Below are 12,586 nucleotides of genomic sequence, written 5' to 3'. Positions count from 1 at the left end.
CTACTCACCTTCTAGACTCATGCCTTGTTTGCCTTCTTATTCATGTACTGATTTATAGCGGAAATTGTCTGTGTCTATTTGCTGACTTGCTTATTATCTATATTTCCCAATACAGCCTAAGTAGGAGGCTGGCAGGCACTTTTTCCCAGTCGTGGTTCTCAGCTTCATCCAAGAATACCGCCTGGCTCATGCTAGGTATGCAGTAACTATTTATTTGGAATGTCAAGAAACAGATGAACAGACAAACAAAATTATGGTAGGTATAGATCTTAGGCCATAAATCTGAAACCCTTATTACACACATACTTAAACACATGTTCTCTTAAAAACCGTGACTGGCAATCATTTTAGTGCGTGAATAAACATGTTTTTCAAAGGCCTCAGACCGTGCCCTGCATTTTGTTTTCATGTTAGGAGTCTAGTATCTCTTCATTTCCTTCTGCTTCACATATTTGTTTATCATTTCTTTCCCTAGAATGGCGACTATGCTCACAAGATTTCCTGAGAAATAAAATAGCATATTCGAATGCAATTTCACCAAGCAAAGCCAAATAAAAAGCATAAATTAAGATGTCTCAAAAAACTGACGTTAGCTCTGAATAAGTTCATCAACAAGTTTTAAAACAAAGCCAGAGCTGCGACACCCTTCCGCTCTTCTGTTTGGTAGCAGGAGCACATTATCACTCTCTTCTATTCTTCCTGTTTCTTTGTACGAAAGAAACAAATCACCAGGAATTGAGTTGGCTGTCTTTAAGAAGGTTTATTTTTAGATTTGAACTCTTGGCTGGAACACAGCTCAAGGTCATGACATCCACAAACAAGGGCAAATAAAATCAAAGAGTCTGGTTCCACCATTTCATCCCTCGTTAGCTGTATCTGGCTCCTCTGTCCTGGAGGTGTCTGGAGGCTGTGGGCAGGGCAGACCCACGCAGAACCAGTAGCCTGCCTGCTCATGAGGCTCTGCTACCCCTCAAGTGCAGTGGGAATTCCTTTCTGCCTGACTGAAATGTCTAGTCTATAAAACTGGTTAGTAAAACATACTGTAATTTGGGATTTGGTAATACAGGCTTCATTTTGACAGAACCCAGGCTGACCTACAGCATTATGTCATGAACAGATGTGGATTCTAGAGGGGTGAAATGATTACAAACTTGTTCAGAAAGAAGGAAACTTAGTCATAAGATGTCTTCATGCTTCCCTGGTCTAGGCATTTAAGCTTGTTTAACCCCATTTAGTCCAAGCAGCGTGTGCCCCCAGATGCCTGTGAAGTATCCTCATCACTCCTGATACGTGGATGGTCTACTGACTGCACAGAATGAAAACATTTAAAGGGCTTTATGTGTAATTAAGATGCCCCGGAATGCATGACATTTAAATAAACGAGAATTCCGATAGGTTAAAAACCATGACAAGTCAATCAAGGTACTCAATCCTCAACTTTTACACCAAGAGAAAAAAAAAAAAAACCCAGCATTGTAGCTATGGTTTTATGGAGACAGAATCCATACATTAGGTGTGGAGTTATGATGAAGACTGACAGGGAAAGACTGTGAAAGTACTTTCCAAACCATAAAGAACTAGAAAAATATTGCCTATAGTTAACATTAATGGGTATGAGCAGGGCAAAATAACGCCGAGGGACTACGTTTATTGGCAGAGTATTTTGCAAGGGCTTGTAATGCTTTGTATTTTTGATAATTCTTCAATTTACAATCATAATTGAGTCCCACTTCAGACCTACATTGATCAGTCACTTTAAAAGCCAATTTATATTTGATGAAAGAATATAGGAAGAATTGACAAGTTAAAAATATGTACACATACATATATAAACATGTATATTTACATTGAAAGATAAATGTAAATACATATTTCATGGTATAATTTTAGGTAGATGAATTTAAATATATATACACAAGTATAAATATATACATATTTATGTTTGCATATATAAATATAAATGTAAATGTATATTTCATGATTTAATTTTAAGTACATGCTACATATTAACTTATAGGGCAGCTTTAGTAAACTCAAAGTTAAAATGTGTTTAGGTAGAGTTCTCCCAAAATAAATTTTACCATTTTACTAGGTAAGTAAAACCCATGCCAGGTAGACTAGGAACCAAACTGAGGCCATCCACCTGTTTATTTGTAAGGTGAAGTGCATCTGAATAGTAAGTGCATCTAAACAGAAATGTTCCCTATTTAAGTGACATCACTAAAGTGACCTCTACCATCAACTTGGAAAATCGTGATAGTGACCAAATAAAAAGTTATTTTATCCTTGTTTGAAAAGTTATAGTTAGTATCAATGAAAGAAATTCTTTGAACTAAGGACATCACTAAACTATGTTATGTCCTTAAACTATGTTTTTCAGCCTACAGTCAATCATTGAATACTCCAGGGTACTGTCTGGGATACTGAGAATGAGACAAATATTAGCTGTGCCCTCATGGAACTTGTATGCCAATAAAGGAAAGAAAAGATGGAATAGCAGTTTTCTGGGGTCCATTTGCTATCAGCTCATCAATGGGGGTGAGATAGTCAAAATAGAAAGCTGTGCTGGGAGAATAGAGACTTCACGATATAATAAAAGTCTGAAGGATACTGGTGTTTGGAGACATGGGACAGTGGCTTTCAGCATGCCTGTGATTATTTCCAGCAAATTTATCAGTTGCCTTTATAAGATTTACGAACCCATCAGACTCCAACTGTAGTAGACTTCAAGGCAGGGAAGGCAGGTCACCTACCAAGATGTGAGCCCTGTGACATGGACACTTAAGTCTGTGCTTCAGTCACTGACCTTGTTCTGTCTCTGTTGTTCCACAGCCATACCCCCAAACATAGTCACACGGGTCAATGCTAGCCAGGCCACTTCTTGCTTCTGCTACCTCCCAGTGCATTGCTAAAAAATGCCTCTGCAGTGCTCAAATGGCCCAGGAAGTATTATGGGCTTGTGTCTCAGATAACATGTTATCAGATCTTGATATAAGAAAGAGCATCATAAGTCCATCTGGATATGCTGTGGCTCCAACTCAGAGTACGTAACAAAGTCTTCATCAGGTTCTTTTCTGTTGCTGCAGGTTTGACAGTATAGCAATTATACCATTCTGCCTCCTAAGGTTTAGGCCATTAAATATTTTAAGAACAATGTCTTTCTCCTGTATCCTATATTATGCTACCAGGTAAATCCACACATTTAATTGGATTCCCTGTGACTATATTGTGTGCATTTCAGAACTTTGCAAAGTTTTTAAAGAAAGTTCTAGAGCAGACAAAGACGCTGCTCTCTGCTAGGTGCTGCCTCGCAATTATTGATTAAGAGTATATCCCAGTTGCTTATATATAGCCTATTCTTACTTTTCACAGTGGAAAAATCTGTAATGAGTACAAAGGTAGAGAATCGAATGTAGCTAATCATATCTCCTAGCTGCAATGATTATCAATGCAGCTTAGTTGCCGATGTTTTTGTTTGTTTTGCGCCTACCCTGTAAATATGAGTATCTGGTGATGTTTCCAGTTGCCACAAGACGTGAGAGGACACACGGTGCTTGTGCCTCTGTAGCAAAGGTGAGCTTAAGAGGAAAGGGAGGAAGAAAAGGGCTCTCTAAACTAGATGAAGCACACCAGGAAAATGCTATTCCAAGACAAGGAGGGTGAAGAGAGATGCACATTTGCCCAAAGGATAACTTTACTCCTTTCCTTTGGAACTTGACTTGCTTAAGCTCTAACCTGTACAACACAACACAGGCTGATGGACCAGATCTGCTTCTAATCCAAGAGTGTGGGCAGCTTCCATTTTCTCCTTATTAATGGTTATTCTTCAGACAATTCCTCTGGGAACACTTCTGCTATAGGAATGACAGGCTGTAAGAAGAAGCCATAAGTAGACATCCTAGGTCATGGTTCAGGATGACCTAAGAATCACCTTCAAGCTAGAACACAAGCCACTGTGGAGCTTTTAGCCCAAGAAGCTGGGTCAGAGGTTACCCAGAGCCACAGAACATCTTAGCTGAATCACAGACTTGACAGATAACCGAATTGTTGTTGTTTTAAAACCACTACATGGATTTCCTGGGAGCCCTCAGGCCACTCGAGGCAGGGAAGCAGGTAGACCAACTGTGGACTTCATCACCCGCCTCCTCCAAATCAGTTCCCCAGTTTCACCTCCAGCTTTGTAGTAGACAACCTGCCATAGCCTCTCCCTCCTCTCTGACCCCATCTCCAATGAATCAGAAAAATGTTCTTCAAATTTCATTCTTACTCATCCTGTCATCCCAGCCTCCAACTCCAGTAGGCATTCTCTGGGAACCCACCAACCAAGCTTGAGAGAGAAACAAGTAGGTCAGCCAAGTAGGTAGGTAAGCTTCAGATCTTTATTTCCCCCCCTCTTCCAAATCCAATCCTCCAGCTTTATCCTCAGCTCTGTAACAGACTACCTGTTGTGACCTCTCCTTACTCTCCACCCCCATTCCCATGGAACTAAACAGATCCTGATGGAACATCCTGCTTGCCTCCCTTCTGAAAACCCACTCAGTGACCTTTTCCTAGCCTATCCCCATTCTTAAATGTCAGCTTCCAATACACAGAAACACATTTTACCAGGAATCCCCAGTAGCCACACCTATTAGGATCCCAGAAAAATTCCTTGCTAGGCAACACACAGTTGCCACACCCTCCTAAGAACCTAAGAGAGCAACAGAAACCAAGGAACAAAACACCCACCCAACAAAGACAAGACCAGATATCTGCACCTAGAATTACAATCATCCCAAACCCAGATGCCTAGATGCCAGCATAAAAACACAATCAATAACAGTCAAGATAATATATCTTCAAAAGAGCTCTGCCACCCTACCCCACTAGGCCCTGAGAATTGTAGCATTGCTGAAGCACAAGACAAAGACCTTAAAATAGCCTTTATGAATATGATAGGGGTCCTTAAAGAGGAAATGAGTAAATCCCATAAAGAAATCTATGAAAACACAACAGAGGAAGGAAATGAATAAAATAGTTCAAGACATGAAAATAGAGAAGAAGAAGAAGAAGAAGAAGAAGAAGAAGAAGAAGAAGAAGAAGAAGAAGAAGAAGAAGAAACTGAGGAAAATCTGGAATCAAAAAAACTTAAGAACTTCAACAGAGAATTCTCAAAAGAAGAAAATCAAATGGCTAAGATACACTTAAAGAAATGTCCAATATCCTTGGCCATCAGGGAAATGCAAATCAAACTTACTTTGACATTTTATCTTACACCCATCAGAACATCTAAGATCAATAAAACAAGTGGCAGTTCATGCTGGAGAGGATGTGGAGTAAGGGGAACACTCCTCCATTGCTGGTGGGAGTGCAAACTTGTACAGTCACTATGGAAGTCAGTATGGCAGTTCCTCAGGAAGATGGGAATAGATCTACATCAAGATCCAGTTTTGCCACTGTTGGACATATGTCCAAATGGTGCTTCATCCTACCACAGAAACACTTGCTCAGCTGTGTTCACTGCTGCCCTACTCATAGTTGCCAGAAATTGGAAACAACCTAGATATCCCATAACAGGTGAATGAATAAAGAAATATTGTACATTTGCACAATGGAACATTACTCAGGCATTAAAAAAAAAATGAAATCCTTGCTGGGCAGTGGTGGCTCACACCTTTAATCCCAGCATTCAGGAAGCAGAGGCAGGTGGATCTCTCTTAGTTTTGAGGCCAGCCTGGTCTACAGAGTGAGTTCTAGGACAGCCAAAGCTACACAAAGGAAACCTGTCTTCTAAAGTAAAACAATGAGATCCTGAAATTTGAATGTAGATTAATGGAGCTAAAAGAACTCATCCTGAGTGAGATAACCCAGACCTCAAAAGGCAAATATGGTATGTATTTACTTATATGTGGATATTACCTGTTAAGTCAATGATAATCAAGCTACAACCCATAGAACCACAGAAGTTAGGTATACAGAAAAGTATAGAGGGGACAGAAAGATCTCCCTAGGAAAGGGGAATAGAATAGATAGCTGTAGATGGATCTGGGGGCTGGAACAGGAAGATCAAATGGGGAGAAGGGAATGATGAAGGAAATATAGGGAGAGACATAAAATTAAGGGCCACTTTAGAGGTAGTATGGAAACCCAATACAGTAGAAGCTTCATAAAATATATTACATATATAAAGGCAATCTCCAAGATATAACTAAATAACAGGGGAAGCATATTTGAAGGCAATCTACCTGAAATTGCCAAATAACAGGAGAGACAGAGCCCCCAAGTTGCCATTTGTTTTCACCAACTGAAGCTTCCAGTACCAGGTATGGGTTACATCTAATGAGTTATTGGCCAAAGCGGTGCCATGGGAATGCCCAAATAACCTAGGCTGCTGCCAAGACTGTAAGTTGCTCTCCACAAATTGCCAGCAACACCCTATTGCTGAAGGCAGCACATACACAACTCATTGAACATTGAGAAATATAGCTGGTGCCTACATAGAGCCTTCACCCCTATGTGCTAGTCTTTGGTACAGAAAGGTACTCAGCAGGATATCAAAGGAGAAATGTAAACACCAACCCAGCTATAAACCATTGATCTACAATGGTGTTCTATGGTCACACAAAGCTTGGGAATCACCAACCAGCATCTGATTTGACTTAAGGCTCACTCCATGAGATGGAGCCCATACCTGATATGGCTTGAGTGACCAAGCAACACCAAATACTGCTGTTCTACTAAAAGAACATAGCAATAAAACGACTCCTAATGGCATTCTCCTACACTCATAGAACAGTCATGTAGATGCTCTACCATCATCAGAGAAGCTTCCTTCTGCAGCAGATGGGAGCAAACACAGAGACCCACAAGCAGACATCGTTATGCAGAGAGTGAGGGACCGTAGAACACTTGGCCCTAAACAGGATTTCTTCATCACTTCTCCTCCACACCCCCCAAGGGCTCATGGAACTGTGGAAGAGGAGACTTAAAGATGTAAGAGCCAGAGGGGATAGAGGTCACCAGGAAAACAGGGCTCTCCAAATCAACAGGATTGGTGCACATATGACCTCACAGAGACAAAGGCAGCATGCACAGGGCCAGCATGGGTTTGTATTAGATGGGGTCGCAGGGCGGAAAGAAGAAGTGGACACATCCTCCCATCCCTAACACAGAAGCTGTCTTAACCACTTGTAAATGAATGCTTAGTTTTCCCCAAGGGAGTCTCACTGGGGAAACAAACACTTCTTAAGGTAGACTGCATGTCCAGCAGTAGATGGCCAATAGAAGATGAACTCAATGGCATCTTTGGAGGTCCTTGTGTTTTAACATTGTGTCACAGCCTTTTTTTTTCTTTTTAATTTTATCTTTTTATTTTTTTTAGTATTTGTAAATTTTCTCTCTTTTTGCAATACAGGCCCTTGGTGTATATATTATGGCTTACCAATTTGTATTTTTATAGGATTACTTGAGTGTGCAAAGAAGTGGTCTCGGTGTCGCTACCTGTTTCTTGTGGCTTTTCTTCTGCTTTTTTCCTTCTGTTTATTTGTTTAGTCTCTTCTGATGTGCTAAGTTTTTGTTTTATCTCATTGCAATATTTTATATTGTATTTTATTATTTTCTCTTAGAAGCCTGTGTGTTTCTCAATGAGAGACAGAAAGGAGCTGGATAGGGATGGGAGGGGAGGTGGGGAGGACCTGAGGGGAACAGAGGGGAGGGATAACTGTAATCAGGATAAATTACAGAAGTAAAAAGATTTGTTTTCAATAAAAAGAAAGGAAAACAACCACTAAGTGTAGCTATAGAGTTCAATAGCAATGCGTAATTAGTGCAGAGTTGGTAACAGGAGCGTAGGGCTACCACAGAATGGGAGAATTAAGTTGCAAGACCTTCAAGTTCTATGGGTGAAGGTAAGAAATGCTGTGAGAAATCCATGGTTTTTTGTTGTTTGCTTTTTAAATACAGTATCTAATAGAATAATTGGTCAAACAATTGCCTGTGGTAATAGGGAAGAAAGCAAAGGCAGTTCACACACTTGTGGACCTGGCTGAGGCTATTTCTAGAAAAGGAATGTTGAAAGGGCCTCATCTGGCTGGTCACACCAGTTATAAAACCAGGCCAGGCCCGAGGCCTGAAGCTGAGCTTCACTGCCTGTGAGGAAAGAGGCTGAGCGTGTGGCCGGCAGGGAGGGCTGATGTTTGAAGGGTATTTTTAACTCCTGTTTTATGTAAGAGCTCAGAAATAACCCTGAATTCTGACTTGAGAGACACCAGGACAGAAGAGGTAAGTATAGAACCCTGACACCCCGGAAAAAGTAATGCGGCTGATTTAATCTCTCATGAGGAAGGCTCACCCAGTCTGCCTCTTCTTCACTTCGGAAAGTAATCAAGTAGAAGTGGAATGCTGACCTTACTAAGAATGAATACACCAGATTCCTTTTTAAAAATTTTTATTTATTTTTTAATTTATTCCTTGTGTCTTTCATATCATGCCTCCCAATTCTACCCATCTCCCTCCCCACTGCAGAGTAAAACAAAATAAAATTTAAGAGAAAACAAGGAAATAAAAAAAGGAAAGGAAGAAATAAGAAGGGGGAAATCTCATCATGGAAGCTGTAGTATGACACATTGAGTCATGCAATATACTGCTTTATCCATATATTTTATTTTTACATGCAGGCATTTATTGAAAAGAATCACTGGTCTGGTTCAAGGCCCCTGGTCTCTGCTACACCTCACTGGGACTCTTTCTTGGACATCCCGTTGCAGCCCTGTGTCATGGAGATCCTGCACCCCTGGGTCCACAGGACTCTGCTGGAGTACAGGGCATGGGGTGGAGGTGGGTGGGAGTGGGAGAGGGGCAGCACATAGCCCTGGTTCTGGGCCTGGGTTCTTGCAGGGTTAGTCAGTCCACCACCTCTCCCCTGTCTTTGCCACAGGGTGGGCTCTCCAGCATTTCCTTAGCTAGTTCACCCCTAGTAGCCATGAGCAAGGGGTGGACCAGTTCTCGGCTTTCACATCCTCAGGGTTGGGCTCTCCCACACCTACACCATGGGGTCAGCTCTACTGTGTTGCCCTGGTGAGGTGTATGTAGGAGCCGCTCTCCCAAGTGCTGCAGCTGGTGAGGGGCAGCGGCTTCCTTTCTGTCATAGCTGTTGGTGAATTAGGCAGACAGGCTTTCCATCATTAGAACCAAAATCCACATCCAAGCAAATTACTTGGCTTTGACTCAGAGCAAAAAACTATCATTGTCAAGACACAGTCTGTTTCATTTTTATCACAGGGGGAAATGTGAAGGTAGGTCAATGTCTTCAGAAATTATTTATCCCTGCAAATCTCCAGTGCATTTATGCTGAAGGAAACTGGGAATTAGGAGACATTAATCTGGAAGCAAATGCAACTGCTGTCTTCTTCTATTCTGATATAGCATGACGCCATGTTTAAAGCCAAACTCACAAATGCCTAAAGAGTTAGGTCGTTTTGGACCTAACAGACACTGATAGCTAGCAGCTGTGTTCTATTACATCTCAAGTGTGTCTTGAAGAAGGCTATCAGTACCTGTGCATCCAGCCTTTATCGGCTCATGGTCATTTGAAAATTAGTAAGGAGGGACAGGGGACCATTGAGATGTAGTTGATGCTTGCATTTAGATGGCTTGGTCTCCTTTTCCCCAATCCTTCCTTGCTTTCACACTAGCGCAATTTTCAGAGGTGAGGTCCTATAATCTACTGTGGGGCAGAATCAACCGGGTCACGAAAGGTAGGAGAAGACGTGATAGTGAGTTGAGAGAGCGAGACAAAGGGGCACACTCTGGTCGAACAGATAGTCGTGTGCTCCTGAATTCATTTCCTGAAGAGAAGGACACAAAGCTGACCTGACTTCTCTCAGATCCATTTAACTCATGGGTGGTGAAGGGTCTTAACACATCCTCCAAGAGCTTCCCATTTGCTCCTTCGATTTTTTACAAAACACAGCGGAACTGCTGAGTGGATGGGTGCTTTTAGCAGTCAGTGTGCGTTCAGTACTGTAAGCTTAGGAAGAGCACAGATCCCTGCAAGAGTTGAGAGGAAAATCACACTATTCTTCCTCCAGTGTTCCTAGCCTACATGCCCTGCTTTATGGGAAAACAACCGCTTGCCAAATCTGAAGGCTCTGGCAAGACTCCCTTAGCTCAGCGTGTACTGATGGTGTCACTTTCTTGTCTCTGTGGCATCCAGGCTGAGGACTGAGAGGGATGGTCGTGGTCATGCATGTATCTACCTGTCTGCCTCCTGTTTTCTCTCTTTCTGTGCTGAGATTCTGAGAGTTCACAAAACCTGGAGTCCAGCCTTGGTTCTCCCTTTATCTCCAGCAATAACCATGCTGCTTGATTCACTGTGCTGTTGTCTCATTTTCTGTAAGTAAATAGTAACTATGAAGTTTGCTCTCAGGCACTCGCATCTTCTGGTGTCGGAACACAGGGTCTGGCTTCTCTCGGAACCCCCAGTTCTGCTTAACCATGGCCCCGAAGGCTTGGGCAGAAAACGATAGTGACTTCTCTCTTCTGCAATATGCCCTTTTGTTTGGATAAACACAGAAATAATTAGTCCAGATGAACACAGGAACACAGTCTTTGGAGAAAAATTAACTCGAGTGTCTTACGCAGGAGCCAGCTGGTATTTCTACAATATGTGTTCTATTCTGAGCCAAAATACTAACAATAGCACACGGCACAGTTGGGAGTAAAAGGACAAGGGCCACCGAGTGTGAATTTTCTGCCAATATGTCACCAGCATGCAAGCATCTGTTAGGAGGGAGCAGATATGATCTATAGCCAGCATCATTTGGCTTCAAGGAGGCTCGCTTGTTTCTTCGGGTTTGGTGCCGTTACTGATGGTTCTGAGTTGTGGTGGTAAGAGGAATGGGAGGGTTTTGCTGCTTTATTTATAGACCGTCCTCAGCTCCCAGCAGTGAGGAAATTCACTCACTGATGAGCGTTCCAATGGGCAGTATTAGCAGAATAGGAGACTCCACAATGACATAATAAAACAGAATGCCAGTGAACTCTGGGGCCGGAGTGAAGAAAAGGAAGTATCATCCCGTACTGACACAGCCTTCCGTGGGAGAATGCGGCTAAGGCGGATGTCCAGTTTGGGTGAGGAAGGGAACTTACTTGATCAAGCCTCCACGTGGATGAGCGAGCAACACTTTTCTTCCTTCAAAAGCTCGTCTTCCTTCATTATTGTCATTGCTATCTGTCTGTCATCTTTCTGAACTTCTAAGCTTAGTTTTCCTCTTAGGTAACATATTTGTGTCTATAGTTCTGAAATACTATTTATTTATTTGTTTGTTTTTTCCGTGTGTAGGGGATAAATGTGTGTGTGCATGTCCATATGGAGGTAAGAGGACAACCTCAAATATTATTACCCAAGCACCTTATACTTTTTTCTTTGAGATGTGGCCTCTCATCTGCCTGGGGATACTGTCAGCTAGAGTAGGCTACATGGCCAGTTAGCTCCAGGCATCCAGCTGCCTCTGCCTCCCATTTTACCCTTTCTGGAATTCTGCATGCATGCCTGCATTCCCTGCTTTTTAAAAGAGATCTGGGGAAATGAACTCAGATTCTTTCCCTGGCAAGACAGGCATTTGTTAACTGAGCCATCTCTCCAGCCCCCAAACTGGTCTTCCCCTCCATCCCTTTACTCTTGTGGATGACTTTTAGCCACCCATGCTTGGATCAGCATGAATAAGTGAACCAGCAGCTGGAAGTGTTTCGTCTTCCCGAGGGCCTGTAGCCCATTGTTTATCTCTCTCTTAGAGTATTTATCAAATAATGCCTTTCTTTGAGGTGCCTTGTAATTTTGTGTGGCTCCCCTACCCCGCTGGATTGTAAATAGATGTCAGGCAGTGTTTTCTTGATGATCAATGTTTTCCCACAGCATTTTATGCTATACCTTGTGTAACAGAGCCTCAACTCAGTTCATAAATTTAATAGCTGAGAAGCTATTTGTCCAGGTCGGAGCAGCCTGTGGGGGTCTGGTGAGAACAGCAAAAAGATTAAAGGACAAATCCAAGCAGTGACAATAAAAAATAATAGGGACAACAATAACCAAGTTGGCTGAATGCTTACAGGTTCCAAATCATGTAGGAATTGCCTTATACATTTCCTATTAATCCAAGAAGAAACAAAAGCATATTTTATGTTTTGTTGTTTCACAGGCTTTCATGTCACTTTCAATGTTAGAAAAAACTGAAGAACAGAGAAGCTAAGAGCTTCTGTCCGGAGTCATTAGAGCACGAGGCATGGGTGTTAGGTTCCAGGGAGCCTGACCCAGAGCCGGTCACAAAGCAGATCATTCTGTCCCTTCGTTTCTCTGATGTCCTCATCTCTATCACAGAGGATACACAGTTTCTAGGTCATCCTGTGCTTTCTCTTTCTCTTGCTACTCAAAGCCTCCCGGGACCTTGGGCTAGGTGCCCCAGGTCTCTCCTGAAAGTCTACGGCAACGGCTCCATGGCACAGGCGGGACCCCCTCCCTCTTCGGCTGTGCCTGTCGCTCTCATGTGCTTCTGGGACGTGGGCCTTGCTGGCAGCCTGGGCTCTGAGCGAGAGAGCAGGAAGAGCTCTGAGG

This window comes from Peromyscus californicus, unplaced genomic scaffold, assembly GCF_007827085.1.
Source record: "Peromyscus californicus insignis strain IS unplaced genomic scaffold, ASM782708v3 Scaffold_21__1_contigs__length_65335640, whole genome shotgun sequence".
Lineage (NCBI taxonomy): Eukaryota > Metazoa > Chordata > Mammalia > Rodentia > Cricetidae > Peromyscus > Peromyscus californicus.
The sequence above is the reverse complement of the archived record's forward strand: the minus strand, read 5'-3'. Positions refer to the sequence as shown.